The 13,938-nt window shown below is 40.5% G+C and overlaps 1 long non-coding RNA gene across 1 annotated transcript in view; it reads left to right on the top strand.

Annotated features, from left to right (window-relative positions):
• Window positions 1–13,938, top strand: part of LOC112985967 (uncharacterized) — a 42,902-nt gene that overhangs the window by 26,892 nt on the left and 2,072 nt on the right. The window contains exons 2-3 of the long non-coding RNA XR_003259874.2: window positions 10,147–10,203; window positions 11,097–11,353. This is a non-coding gene — a long non-coding RNA (uncharacterized LOC112985967). The remainder of the gene's footprint in view (window positions 1–10,146; window positions 10,204–11,096; window positions 11,354–13,938) is intronic.

Genomic DNA, 13,938 nt, shown 5'->3' with positions numbered 1-13,938 from the left:
ATTCTATCCAACTCGTGATAAGGGAACATTGAAAGAGGGAAGTTATTTTGATTTGTTTTGACTATTAGTTGAAGCACTGCCATTCATACAATAATTCATCCTAACCAGTCTATGTTTTCACTTTGGTGCATGCACAAAACTTGTTTTAGAAGAACACTGTTAGCATTTTACTTTGATATTCATTGGATGACACTGCCTTTGCCACTCTACACTATAGGAACTTTTTAAAGAAGGTCAAAGTAGGATTTTCTATGTTTTATTTCACAAAGTGATCCCAAAGGAAGAGGCCAAATTGAGACTGAGGTTATCTGAAGTCTTTCCATGTGTTTGATTTTGCTGTTTTGATGTGATGGTGTCTGTGTGAAGGTGTCAGGGAGCAGGCAGAGTGGGGCTGCTCTGAGAGGGAGCCAGAGCCGGGGCAATCCCAGCACTGGCAGGGCAGAGCACAGTCCCACCATATCTGCACAGGGCCGAGGTGATGACAGTGACAGGATCTGTCCACTGTCCAGTGATCGTCAGCCCAGGTGAGATGACACGTTAGGCTGGGGTCAACCCAGGAAGTCCAGTCGGCAAGCCATGAGGGCAGGAGATGAGACTGGGACAGGCACATACGGCATCATGAGAATGGGACTGATGGTACTAGGCTGGGCTAAAACAGGGGCTTGGGCCTGGACGCTCAGGCTATTGACATTAATTTCCTTGATTTTTGATTTAACAAGCAAGCAAGCAAGCCCAATAGGCCTCCTTAAGATTGCAGTGTTTAAATCTGTGTGTGGACCTCTGACAGAGTAACTGCTAGAGCGAGGAGGGTATCATCTCAGTGAAGCATGCTGCTTGCAGTTTTACAGGAGGCAGCTCTGGCTTGAACATCTGGAGAGGTCTGTTCTAGCTAACACCCTTCCCTGTTATTTTTAACTCATGCGCATCCTGATTTTTGTATCTTTCTCACCCTGATTGACCCTTCTACTTCCTTTCTCCTTAGCTAGCCAGGCCCACTTCTGTTCGCTGCGAGAGCAGAGCACACTGAGGCACCTTGTTGCAGTCCCGTTCTCCTTACCCAGTGTGCCCAAGGGTACCTGTCCCACCCGTCTGCCTTTGGCTGCCTGCTCCGTCTCCCCCTGGTCCCCTTGCCTGGCATTTTCCTCGACTCCTGCTTTCCTCTGGCCCCAGGAACTTCTGTCCTTGCACCTCATCTTGGCTGGGTTCCAGCAGGTATCCTTTCTCAGGCTGTGTTCAAGCCAACTCCAGCTATGTTCAATTTAATTTTTTCTCATACAACGCATATCTGTGTCCAGCTTGACTGTAATATCAAAATATCAGACTAACGAGTTGATTCTTATGGTGGAGAGAAAAAAAATTTCAAGGCAGATGTGATAGCAAGCTATTGTGTTAGTTATCTCTTAGATATGCTACAGAAATGAACTCTTTCCTAAGCAAGGAGAGTCAAAAGTGGTTGAACACTTTGTATTGTTGATTCACTCATTCATTTTCACAGAAAGGGTGGGAACCTAGAAAGGCTTACACTTTTCATGGTATTTCCTTCTGACCTTCTGCAGATTAGAACCTGTCTTGCTAGAATGACATTTTTACTATTTGCTGTTAGATTATCTTCAGCCAAATATTCGTTTTTTTTCCACTGCAACCATAAGCCATGCAACTGAAGTTGCAATAAAAACACAGGTTCAAACTACTCTCCAGACTTTCCATGCTAACTTATCTTAGAATGTATAGTACAAAATTTTTAGTATCTTCCCATCCCTGCAAACTGCGATCTTTTCTCAGATGTTTTAAATGACATCATTTAATCTTCTGGTTAGAAAGCTGATGTCATCCATGCCCAATCATGACAAACTCCACTGCAGAACGCTGGCTCAATCTCTGCTCCTTCACTGCTCTCACAGAGTATGCTAGCTTGTGTTCAAAGGGGTAAATTGAAGTTTTGTCTAAATAAAGACTTCATCTGAGTAAAAACTTCAATTGAGGACTTTAGTCCTACAATTAGGAGCATCTGTTCCAATGTAAAGCTAACATGATTATTGAAGCAACCTTTGATGACCAAAATTCTCAAGCCTGAAATAGAATTAGTCTTAAACAAATTTGGTTTGCTGTCCAGGGTATAGCTGAGCAATCAGATTTCAAATGATTGGTCTAACCCTTTATTCAGCTTGAAAAATTGGGGGGATTTAAAGGCTAACAGCTTTAAACTAAAATAGTTTACACTATTGATCACTACAGATGGATTGGGTAGTTACAAAACATCTTTTATATCTGAAGTTATGCTAAATATCATCTAATGAGCAAGGCTCATCTAATAAGCCAGTATACAAAGGAACAAATGTATCAAGGTAGCTTTGTGAGTTTTGTCAAAAGACACCCTCCGAAGGAGCACATGTATACAAGCATTGATTAGGATTTCTCCGGTGAGATTTATGCTCTCTGCTTGTACTCAGAACAAGAAATAACTCCTCTCTGATGCTGAGGTATGGGAAGGGTGGTTTTCTTAAAGGCGATCACAGTGCACTACATTTCATTGGAAAGTAGTTTTATGAAAGGATAAAGAAAATGAGCATAATATGCGCATTGCAAGCAAGATGTGTTACATCTGGCCTTTATTATTTGCACAGTATACGGTAGGGTATATTGGCAATGAGATTTTGGATAAAATGGAAACTAACCCCTAACATGAAAGATGTCTGTGGTTAACATATGATGAAAGGAATTCTCTTTTCTGGATAAGCTTAAGTATCAATTCCAGTTCAGACAGAGGCAGGAATATAGGATTGTGGATTGAGAATACTGTACACAGTGACTTCCTGGCACAAGATTTCTAATGTGTGCATAGAGCTAGTGGTATATTACCAGAAGGACTTGCACTGAAGCTATCTTCATCTCATAAAATCCTTCTACAGTCAGTGGAGGGAGAGAGAGAGGTGGTGCTAGGCATGTCAGGGGACCTACAGTGGCTCTCTCCCTGGCTTACTTTTGAAAATTATGATTTTCGGTCTGTTATTACATGCTTCTTAAAAAATATAGGACCTGAATGAAGTTCAGTCCATTGTCTCTGAAGTAATGTCTCACTAAGCAGCTAGCCAGTGTACACATGGTGACCACTATCATGTCTTCTACATGTCTGTAGCATTTAAATATTTGTTCCCTCAGACTGTCTTGGAGATATTTTCCACCAAAAATCAGGACTGCCTCCCTCAAATTCAGATGGGCAGTGAAGCTAGGTTAATGACTATGTGAAATTTGATTCATTTCTTATTGTACACTACGTAAGACTAGAAGGATAAGTTTATTATACTGGGGATTCTGTGAATTGTTTTAATCATAAAGAATATTGTTCATTGGCAAAACTGTGAGAAAGGATCTGGGGAACAGAAGAATTGTGTCTGTGTAATTTAGTGCACATTACTTGTCCCAGCCCACAGAGGATGTAAATCTTTTACATACCCACTATAGAGCCATAGCATTTTTCCTGGAAGAAGCCTAGTATCATTTCTGTGGCACATCTGTGGCACCCTGAATCCAGAGACTAGTCCTGTTGAGTCTCAGGTCTCATTGCTGGTGTTTGCACATGAGGCTGCAGTTGGGCATATGTCTGAGCTGTAGGGCTTAGCTGGAGACAGTGCTAATCATCACTGGCTTTCTGCTGTGCCTGGAGCTTGACTAAGAGAGCACTGTTCCTCTATTGCATTATAGGGACAAAAATGTGGCTTATGCTGTGCTGTGGGCACAAGGTTAGGGTACTCATGCATCTCTGCTCTCAGCAAGAGGTGGTCACCAAATGGGTGCCTTTCAGATTGCAATTTGTGGGCCCCTACCCTCTCCAAACTTAGGAGGAAGATCAGTTTTGTCATTGCACAGGGTTTGTGGACACAGAGGTGGGAGTAGAATATGTCAGCGTGTGGGGCGGGACATTAGCAGTCTGAATGATCCAGAGATCAGGGCTCAGCACGACTAGCCTAGACACAAGCCTAGCTTAACTGTTAAATAGAGCATACCTCCACTGTCACATTCATTTATATTTGGGCAAATTCTGCCAAGCATTCTAAACCAACATTTCATACTTGCCTCTGGGTAGAAGTTGAAAGCTTTCAGCTCCCATTAAACTCATGCTTTGCATAGATATGGGTAAAGCTTTAGTGCACTTTTCACTTCCCCAAGTCGGGACAAAAGGGAATAAATTTACTTGTCTGCAAAAGTATGGTGGTTTCCTAAGATGTACCTAGTGTTCAGAACCTGGGGATGCTCCACAACTTGCAGGTTAGGGTGAGTGCACAAAACCTTCCCGCTCTGCACCTTGGTTCCCATGGGAAGGGAACCCAGGTGCAGCAGCCAGGCCCAGGAGTCCCACCTGGGGCAATAGGGTCAGGACTGCAAAGCACACTGTGGTGCATGTTTGCCCTGCAGAGTAGATATGGTCCTAGGCAAAATCCTGGCAAATTACAACTGACTGGCACTTTCACTACGCTTTCCAGACCTGCCATTGTCCCTGCCTGTGGCCAACACGCTGTCCCAGAGCCCTAGAGCTACAGACAAGCTCCTTGCCTAGCCAGCTTTAATGCAGCTTTCTGTAACAGGCGTTGAAAATCACATCCACTGTCCACTTCTGGTATCCAGTGACTCCTGTAGTGATCACAGTCTTGGAGGAGCAAGCCCAAGTTTGCAGGATTTGTGTAACTGTTTTCTGGTATAGTATAGCATTACTTTCTGTTTTTCCATCGATGGACAAGTTTGAACATGGAAGTATTAAATCTGTGGGAAAAGAATATGAGAAAGCTCTTTGCATCTTTTATATTAATCACCATTACCAACCACATCATTAAAAATATTCCAGAAAACTCTGTGTTAGGTAACACTGTATGTGGTAAAGGTACGAATCCTTAATCTTTCAGTTATCAATAAAGGACAATGTATATACATAAATATTATGCTGCTAGTTGAGATTTAATAATCTATTTTATCACTATTAACTAAGTGAGGCATCAAAAAAACCCAAAATGGCATTTCTTTAACTGCAGTCTCTTGTTATTCTGCAAGATAAATAGGCTTAAAAGAGAGAACTTCATAATATTAAGTGCTCTAGAATGAGATATTTTACACATGTAAGAACCAGCACAGAGCATAACACCAGGCAGGCTTATTTTGATGAAAAGTCTCGCAAGTTGCCAACTCAGTTATAAATGGTGCGTGACATTGAACTGGTTATTTGTCTTTTTCCTTTTTTCGTTTTTTTCTCTTGGATTATTATCCTGCTTAAACTGGCATTTGGAATTAAACCAGAAAGGGGGAAAATCTACAAAGGAGAGGAAAAATACAGTTCAATTGAAAATTTCCATCTGCTTCTAAAACTCTAAAATAAATAAACTTAGGTCCAAATAGCGTTAGAAACCATGTCAACCAGATTTGAAAACACACGAGTAGATACCAAGTTCCCATTTAAAAAAAATGTCTCTCCATACAAAGCAGAGGCAGAGTATTTAATTCATTTCCTTAACCTGATAAAAGACAAGGAAATATGTGCTGCACCCTGTGACGAAAGATTCCCATTGAAAACACTTGTTCCATGTGCTGGGGATACTTTTGTAGCTAGTATCCTCAGCTGGGGGAGAAATAAAGCTACTCCTTCAAAGGGGAGTTAGTAATTACAAATCCTAAATCCCATTACCTAGAACTGAGAACAGAGTTGTTTCCTCATTAAAGAGAAATTTCATCATTGAAACTTACCACAGATTTTATTCTATTTCCTAGGCTTAGTAACACTGCTGCTCAGCGATGCTCCCTTTTCCTCAGTTTGTTTTTTATTCTGTGATGGAGTATAAAATGGGAACCTAGGCAAAACTGATAATCATATTTCATTAGAAAGCCTTTAATACCTGAGAGTCACAGATTCGAGGCCTTTTCTTCTTTTGTGATAGACAAATCAGTGGTACATTACAGATTTACGTTTCTGTTTCATGTCTATGAATGACAGGAAGATATTTTTTGAGTCATGTGTAGAGACCTAAGGAACCTAATTCTAGGCTTGAAATCTTTTTCAGAGGTGAAACAAGGAGATAATTTGGTTTTGATGATTTTTGTTACGCCGTTCCCCCTTTCTCCTGATGGAATACTCTGCTTTCCTGCTTCTCCAGCTGATCTGAATAATGATATATCTTATAGATTTCTGTTCAAGTCTCTATTAAAATGGGAAAAATAATGCTCAGGCCTTATTTTATGGCTTCTTACTTGGGCCTTTTAATTTTCAACCCATTAAAATATCCTGGAGTACACCGTCTTCTGCAAGCAGATGCACTATCTGGTCCAACCACACAGCACTTTCATAAGCAATACTTTAAAACTATTTATGCAACATCCTTACATATTATCATTCAGTTATCTTGCCTTTTGATGTGCATAGTGCGTTAGAAGATTTTGAGTAAATAATTTCAGCTCTTTGAAGTGCTAGACTTCTTTCCGTTCTGCAGATGGAAATCACCAGAGCACAACAAACAAGCACCTCGGTTACAGTGCATCACTACTTACAGCATAAATTTGCCTGAGTAAGAACTGTGTGATCCTGTGTATTCGTAGCACAGTCCAGATCCCTCTGGAGGTCTCTGGGTGCCCTCACAATGTGAGGAACGGTGTGCTGGTTAGGTATACAGTGTGACATGTAGACAGTAACACAAACACACACTCCCACCTTTTATTAATTATAATAATGACCTCCTGACCAATGAAGGCAAAGTTCAGCAACGCATTTCTCAGGTAAGCAAAGGCCTTTAAGGCATTAATAGCAACATTATTAATGTTGGAAATATATTTTATATATATTTTCTAGTCATAAGTTGTTATAGGTCAGTTTTCCTTGCTTTAACAGCAGCATAGTTTTAGAGGACTCAGCATTCTTGCTGTGGCTTGAGGAAAAAAGAATTCACCTGCAACGTGTGTGACAGTAGCCTGATCTGGCTGCCTTTGATGTCCATGGAAGAATTTTCATTGCCTTCACTAGGAGCTGAATCATGTTCCTATAACACGGTCCTTTGCCTTGAAAAGCTTGCTTACAACCTCTTAAATTACCTTTCTGGAAGCTTTCAAATTGCTCAGGCTAAGATTTTGCCAGATGTTTGAAAATAAACAAAATTCCTGGCATCATATATCTAGTAGCATCATTAATCCCTGGTGCAAAAAAAAGAGTCCAGGGACATGGTGCCACATCCTTGTTTGGCTCCATCAGGTATTTATGTAATGGGTGTGCATGATGGCTTATCGAAACACAAAAATCACTTTTCTTCAACAGATGGATGTGTAATGCTTCAAGCATTAAGAAAAAAATAAAAGCATGAGTCCTCTTATGTGCCAAATGAAAATTCTTTTTTTTTTTTAACTATCAAATGAATTTCTGAATTAAACTACAGGCTGTATCTATTATATGGTAAATAGGTCTACACAGTCCCCAAAAATGCTTCTGTATCTACAATCTCTCCTTTGTGATAACTGTCACAATATTACAGTTTGCTCCTGCAGCAGCAGGAAATGGTATTCAAATTTTGCCTTTCTGCTTAGCCCACATAGATATTTAGTCAGAGATAATAAGAAAATACTTTGCAATTATGCTAGCTGAGAGTCTATTATCCCTTCAAATCCATGGTCTGCACAGAAGAGAAACCTGAAAAGACTATTTCAGTCATTTAGGGTATATGTTTCTCTGGCACACTCATAATCTGACCAAAGCCATTATTTGGAAGTCATTTGCACTCAATCATTTTGCCTGTTAATGAGGAGTTACTGAATCCTCCAAGCATTAATCCCATTTAGGAAAACACAAAGGCAATCTGTACCTTGTATCAAGCAATTATGATTGCATTGAGCTTGAGGAATTCAGTCATTTGTTGGAGGTTGTTTTTCCCACAACAGACCCTCTAAATAGAATTACCAAGCCTTTCAAATGTTAATTTGTTAAGAAAAATATAATGGCTAATAAAGACAATTAGCTTTGTATTGTAAATACTGGACTGCAGGACTAAAGCTGCCATGGCTAAGGAAAGCGTGGCAGAAGTCTATGGACTACTAAGGGTGGAAACGATCTTCCTGCCTTAATATAGAGCATGTAGATATTAACAGCTGTCCCCAAAATATATTTCACCAATGTTACACAGGGCCAGTGAAAATCAGGTCTCATCAGAATTTTCTCTTCCACACAAATGAGGATTAGGCGAGTAACACTATATATCTGAGACTGCAAACGAAAAAGACATCAGTAATACGACACTCCCGGAAAAAAGCAGAAGTCATTCAGAGATGTGCTAATAAAAGCATCAAATATATAAAAGCTGGGAGCCTGTAACTCTTCACCCAGCGCTGGCTGTGCCTCAGCAAGTGCTCTCAGCCAGAGCACTTTGTCTGTTTCTGGGTCCTGGACTTCATGAAATATGTAGACGGCTCAGAGGTAGTCCGGAGGAGAGCAGTACGGATAAGTTTAGAAAACATTATTTACAAGGAATATTCTAGAAAAGAGATGACTGAAAGGCAGTGGTAGGGACACAATATTTGATACGTGAAAGTTGCTGTGAGAAAGATCAGTTATTCTTTTCCACTAAGACAGAAGATGAAAAAAATCACCTTTGTTTTTAACTAAAAAGATATTTATGATAGAATTTTTTCAAAAGTCTTACCTATAAAAGTAGCCAAGAGTGAAAGAGGTAACCTAAGAACAGTGGGAAGCCTCCTTCGCTGGATGTTTTTACAAATTCATTGGAGATACATTTGTAAGGATGACCTAAGTATATTTTACCTAAGTTCAGAAAGAAATTATATGATCTATTAAAGGTTTTTCTAGCTCTGTCTTCAGAGCAAAGTTGGACGAAAACATTTTTAATTGGTGTCTTTCACCTCTGAATATTACAAAAAAATCCTAGGCTGAATTTTCATTCTTTTATTAAACTGATCCCATGCAGTTACTCTCTGTTTAACAAGCAATTTATTCCCCAAGACAAAAGCTCATAGAGAATCTAAACAAAACAGAGAAACCCTTAAAACCATTCAGAAGCAAATTCAGATGTATGTCTAGATCTAATTTTAGGATCTCAGTATCTCAGGTGGTATGAATAACCACAGGGCTTTTTTGGGGGGTACATGGAGGGGAAGGAGTTGTTTATTTATTTTTTCCATCAGCATCTGGATGGGTATTTATAACACATCAAAATGTCAGGGCAATTATTCATGATTCAGCTGCTAGCTGGATTACTGCAATGCACTTTGCACAGGGCTGTCCATCCAGGGCACTCAAACTTCAGCCAGTGCAGCACGCTCTTCTGTGTTTGGCCAGGAGTGTCAAATAGAGTTATCTCTCCCCTCCTTCCCCTGCCCCCCTCCCTTTTTTTTCTATATTCTGTTATTATATACCACACAAGCTGATATACTCCCTCTACTCTGTAACTGTATATGTTTATGTGCTCACCTAGTTCAAAGATTTGCTTTTCCCTGTGCTTCTGCTGTAACTGTGGTGCTGAAACTCTCAGCCACCTGATTTAAGCAGCCATTCCTGACAGCGACTGTGTTTATTTGCACCAAAAAGCATAACAAAAAGCACAGTTCTTAAGTTTTTGCTTCTGGGTTCAGGGCTGTCAAAGTTTATCTAGGAGGGAGATACTGAAAGGTGCTCTCCCTTTCAGAAAAAAGAGTGAGTGTAGATTTTGATTTATTTCCTTTTACTGTTTTTCATTCAGAAAACAAACATGGTTTATATAAACATAGGGTAGAAGTAAAATGTAATATAATGTTTATAAGTCATGTAGTCCCTGATGTCTACAGGTTTATACCCATATTCATAACTTGTCTAGCATGGCTGTGTTACCAGAAAAGCTGTTTGCTTGTCCTTAGGGTGTGCAAAACTGGACAGAAGACTTCCAGTGCTTAGTGTTTCTGTTTCATCCAGAAATACTGTGAGAAAAGTTCTCTAGTGTTTCAACACTTCCTCTTTCAATTTCACTTGGAACTGAGGAGTACAGAGAAGTGAGCAAATGAATAATTGGCAGAAGGGCAGATCCCTGAATTGCTCTAATTCTTGGAAAATCATGCTTTATTTTCTTTGCTTGTTTTTTCCTCTCCAGGTTAGGCATTATAGGCACCTAGCTGAATGGAATCATATTTGTATTTCAGCTCTATTACAGTTGGAAAGAGGGGGAGACATCTGAGAAGAAAACAGTGCATCCTATGGTAAGGAACTACACATGGGTAGGAGGTGCCTCACTCTCTCCAGGGACTGCAGAGGAACGTTTACCCAGTGCCTAACCTTCAGGCAGGCAAAGCGAGTTAAGGTGAATCCCATTCCTTCTAGTCACCCTGGAACACCTCTAAATGAGACCCTTTCAGGATGGAGAGATCAGGAAAGAATTTGTGCAAACCATGAGATTGTGAAGCCCACCCTATAATTTCATGTATAGCCATTATGAGATTGCATTAGCAGAAGACAACTAAGCAGGACACAGCAGACTCACTAGACTCTTAAAACAAGAACTGCAAGCATATGTTGTGAAAATTCAAGCCAAATGTGAAAGCTGCACTACAAATTAACCATATTTAAATCACCCCTCCTGTTTTTCTGACCCCCACAGAGATCTCAGATATTTTTTAGACTCTTAAGTCTTTTCCAAGTCCTGCTTTGTATCGAGGCAAAGCAGAAACACTGCCAATGTAACACACGCTTATTTCAAACATCAGTGACAAAAGAGCAGCTCACTGCAGGTTTGTCAGACTTCATATCGTTCTTCCTGAGCAAGAGCAACAGGATGAGACAAAAAGGACTAGGCATGTGGCATGAGACTATTTTAATGACCACAAATAAACAAATTGAGAAAAACAATTGTTGGATGCAGGTGTCCTCCACCTCAGTGGCAAGGCTGAGCAGGAAGTGCTGACATGTGTGCATGGAGCAAGTCCCCAGTTACTCAATTAGCTCTGACCTCCAGCCGAGTGAGCTAGCTCCAATTACTGCTTGATGTAGCTCACATGCACAACTTGGGCGCTCTCTCGCTCTCTCTCTCTATTTATTTATTTATTTATTTATTTATTTAATTTGCTGCTCTCACTGACATGGTGTCTGCTTACAGAATTCACTCTGAACTCCAAGGGCATGACGAGGGCCCATCTTCTCCATCCTTTCTCTGGTGGCTCAACACCAACTCTGAGCAGTATTGAGAAGCCCATCCTGTTGGGGGAGAGCAGGAGCCCATACAGACAACCCCAGTGGCAGCGACGGAGCCCACCCCCTTCTCCTCTTAGGGCTGCTGATGTTGGCTCAGCTGTGCTTGCTCTGGCAGCTCCCCACTCATCTGGGTAGGAAGAGCAACATCTGAGCTAAATGAAGGTAACTCTAGCATGAGGAAGGAAATAACTTCAGTCTTCTTTCTTTTCCAAGAGTCTGTGGGGGGTCAAGAGAAGAGCTGACCCCATGTTTAGGCATTACTCAGGATGAGAATGGGTAACAGATACAAACATCTGTAAAATTGTAATTTACTACAATAAAAGGTCTTCTTACCAGCAGTGCTTTTCTCTGTGTACTGTGGAAATAAAATTGGCATATGTGCAGGACTGAATGCTACTTTTGGTTATATTAGGGCTCCCAGCGCCAGTCCACATGGTATTCTATAAACTTAATTAAATTAACCATCTGTGAATAGTCATTTTTATTGTCCTTCCCTCTGTATATTCTAAGGCAAATCCTCCTGTTGCTCATGTCAGATTTTTATTCATCAAGCAAGGTGTGTACAGTGCTGCTATCTCTAGTTTGATGGGGTTATACACTTTGGCTATGCATCATATGCAAATGTAATGGAATGGAGATATGAAATACATATATAAAAGTTTGCATATCTATATAAGTGCTTTTTGCTGAGATAACATTTTTTGCTATCTCTGGAGCAGTTTTTTTCCCCATTCACAATACTACTGTCTAAGATAAATAGAATTAGCTTTATAATGGTACACTCCATTATCCATTAGTGTAATACACACTCTGGAAGCAGATCTAACAGCCTAATTCTATTCCACCAGAGCTGCTGAATTCAGCAACCTGAGTTGATTCAGTCATAATTTTTGGCATCATTCCCTCCACTCCCCCGCCAAAAAAATTCCCAACCTTGGGAATAGGGATTTGGCTCAGGATAATACTATACCTATGTTATTATTCACAAAATATTTTGGACTGCAAGTCACTACTATGCACTGTTAACCAGCTTCTAAACAACTACTCAAATGTAATTCTAGAGATACTGCCTCTGGCAGAGAAACTGTGATTGACACTTGTCCTTCAGTGTTCAAGAAGTTGTTCTCTCCTGTTTGACTGCGCTTCTACTTCTGTGCAAAAGGTGTTTTCAGCTGATAGTCTTTGTTAACATTCCTATGATAAGGAAGTAACAGTGCAATGACTAACACAGGGATCTGCTTTGGCTGTCATTCACTGTAGGGCAATGACCAATGCCACTGGTTAGACTTAGTGACAAGGAGCTGCTTCAGCTTCACTGACGTCAATGGGAAGATCACCTCTCATGGCTGTACCCACATCCTCGAGCAGTTCTCGACCTGTCCTCTGGCTCTGAAGCTAAGTAATGTGGTCCAGCTCATGTCAATGTGTCTCGGTGCCTTCCCCATGCCCAGAACAGGGCAACGGCCTCTGAATAGCCAACAGAAAGCATCCCTTGTCACATGTCTGGGCCAGGAGCCATGCCTGGGCCTTGCCTGGGAGACTTAGCATGGACCAAAGCAGTGCCAAGGACTGTGCAAAGGGTTGAACGGTTTGGATGATCCTGGACCAGAACATGACTTTGTGTCCTAGATCTGTTTCATTTACTGGTAAAGACGCAGCTGATGAGAGCTAGATTAGACTGAAAGGTTGCTGTAGCCCGGAGAAAGTCAAAGCATGTGATAAACATTTTTGTTTAAGTAACATGCTCCACAGAATTATATCTATTCAGCAATGCTAAAATGGCACTACTATTTCTGCTAGCCTCCAGAGACAACATAGTCCTGGGCTGGGAAGTAGGAACTGTTCTCTCTCTAAAATAATACAAGCACAAATTTTGAAAATACAGAGCTTGCACAGCTGCTAAAAGAAAATACTTTTGTTTGCAAGTTCTTTTAAAAAAAAGAATGTAAAACCTTTCATATAGCTAACCATAGTAACTAAAGATATATATTTTAAATTCAAGCTTATTAATTTTCAGGGCTGGTAGTACAACTTTAATTGCAAAATCAAGTAAGTCTGTGAAGAACTAGTGTAGAATGAATAAAAAAGAAAGGTCAGAGAAGATGCATGCTGTGAAAACAAGTTGGAAAAAAACAGATTGGAGGTTATGATAGGAAATGGTCATATCAAAACAAACTGTCTGAGACAGTAATTGAATGGTCTGAGTTTTAAGAAACTAGAGTAAGTATAAAGCGAGTCACTGCCTTTCAAATTCTGCATGATCTTAGAGACTAGCTCAGATGCATTTTTGTCATGTCATTCAAGTCACAGAAGCTATGGTCTCAGAGGATAACTATATTTTTGTCAGGAGATTATATTTATTAATGGCTTGAAATTAATGGCTTGCTTATGGTTTTTTAAGAAGTATTCATGCTTCTATGGAAGTGATTGAGGGCAACCAAGAACAGGCAACACTGCAGTCTGCAAAAGCAGAGTAGGAGGTGGTCCCAGCTCCAAGTCGCTCACCGTCTAAGCAGGCAGGATGAACATGTGGGAAGCGAAGGGACGTGATGCACGAGTGGAACAAAGCTTGTCACGGTAGCAAACACCACTGTTTTTCCATGCTTTTCCTTCAGTTGGAGGGATTCCACCAAGCAGGATAAATGCAATGAAAAAGAAAGGAAAGCGAAAAATGGATGTGGGGGCGTGTGGGAGGACAACGGGGAAAAGGCAAATAAGTGAGGGAAAGGAGTGAAACAAACAGCCAG

This window comes from Dromaius novaehollandiae, chromosome 2 (genome assembly GCF_036370855.1).
Source record: "Dromaius novaehollandiae isolate bDroNov1 chromosome 2, bDroNov1.hap1, whole genome shotgun sequence".
Lineage (NCBI taxonomy): Eukaryota > Metazoa > Chordata > Aves > Casuariiformes > Dromaiidae > Dromaius > Dromaius novaehollandiae.
This window is presented reverse-complemented; position numbering and strand designations above follow the sequence as displayed.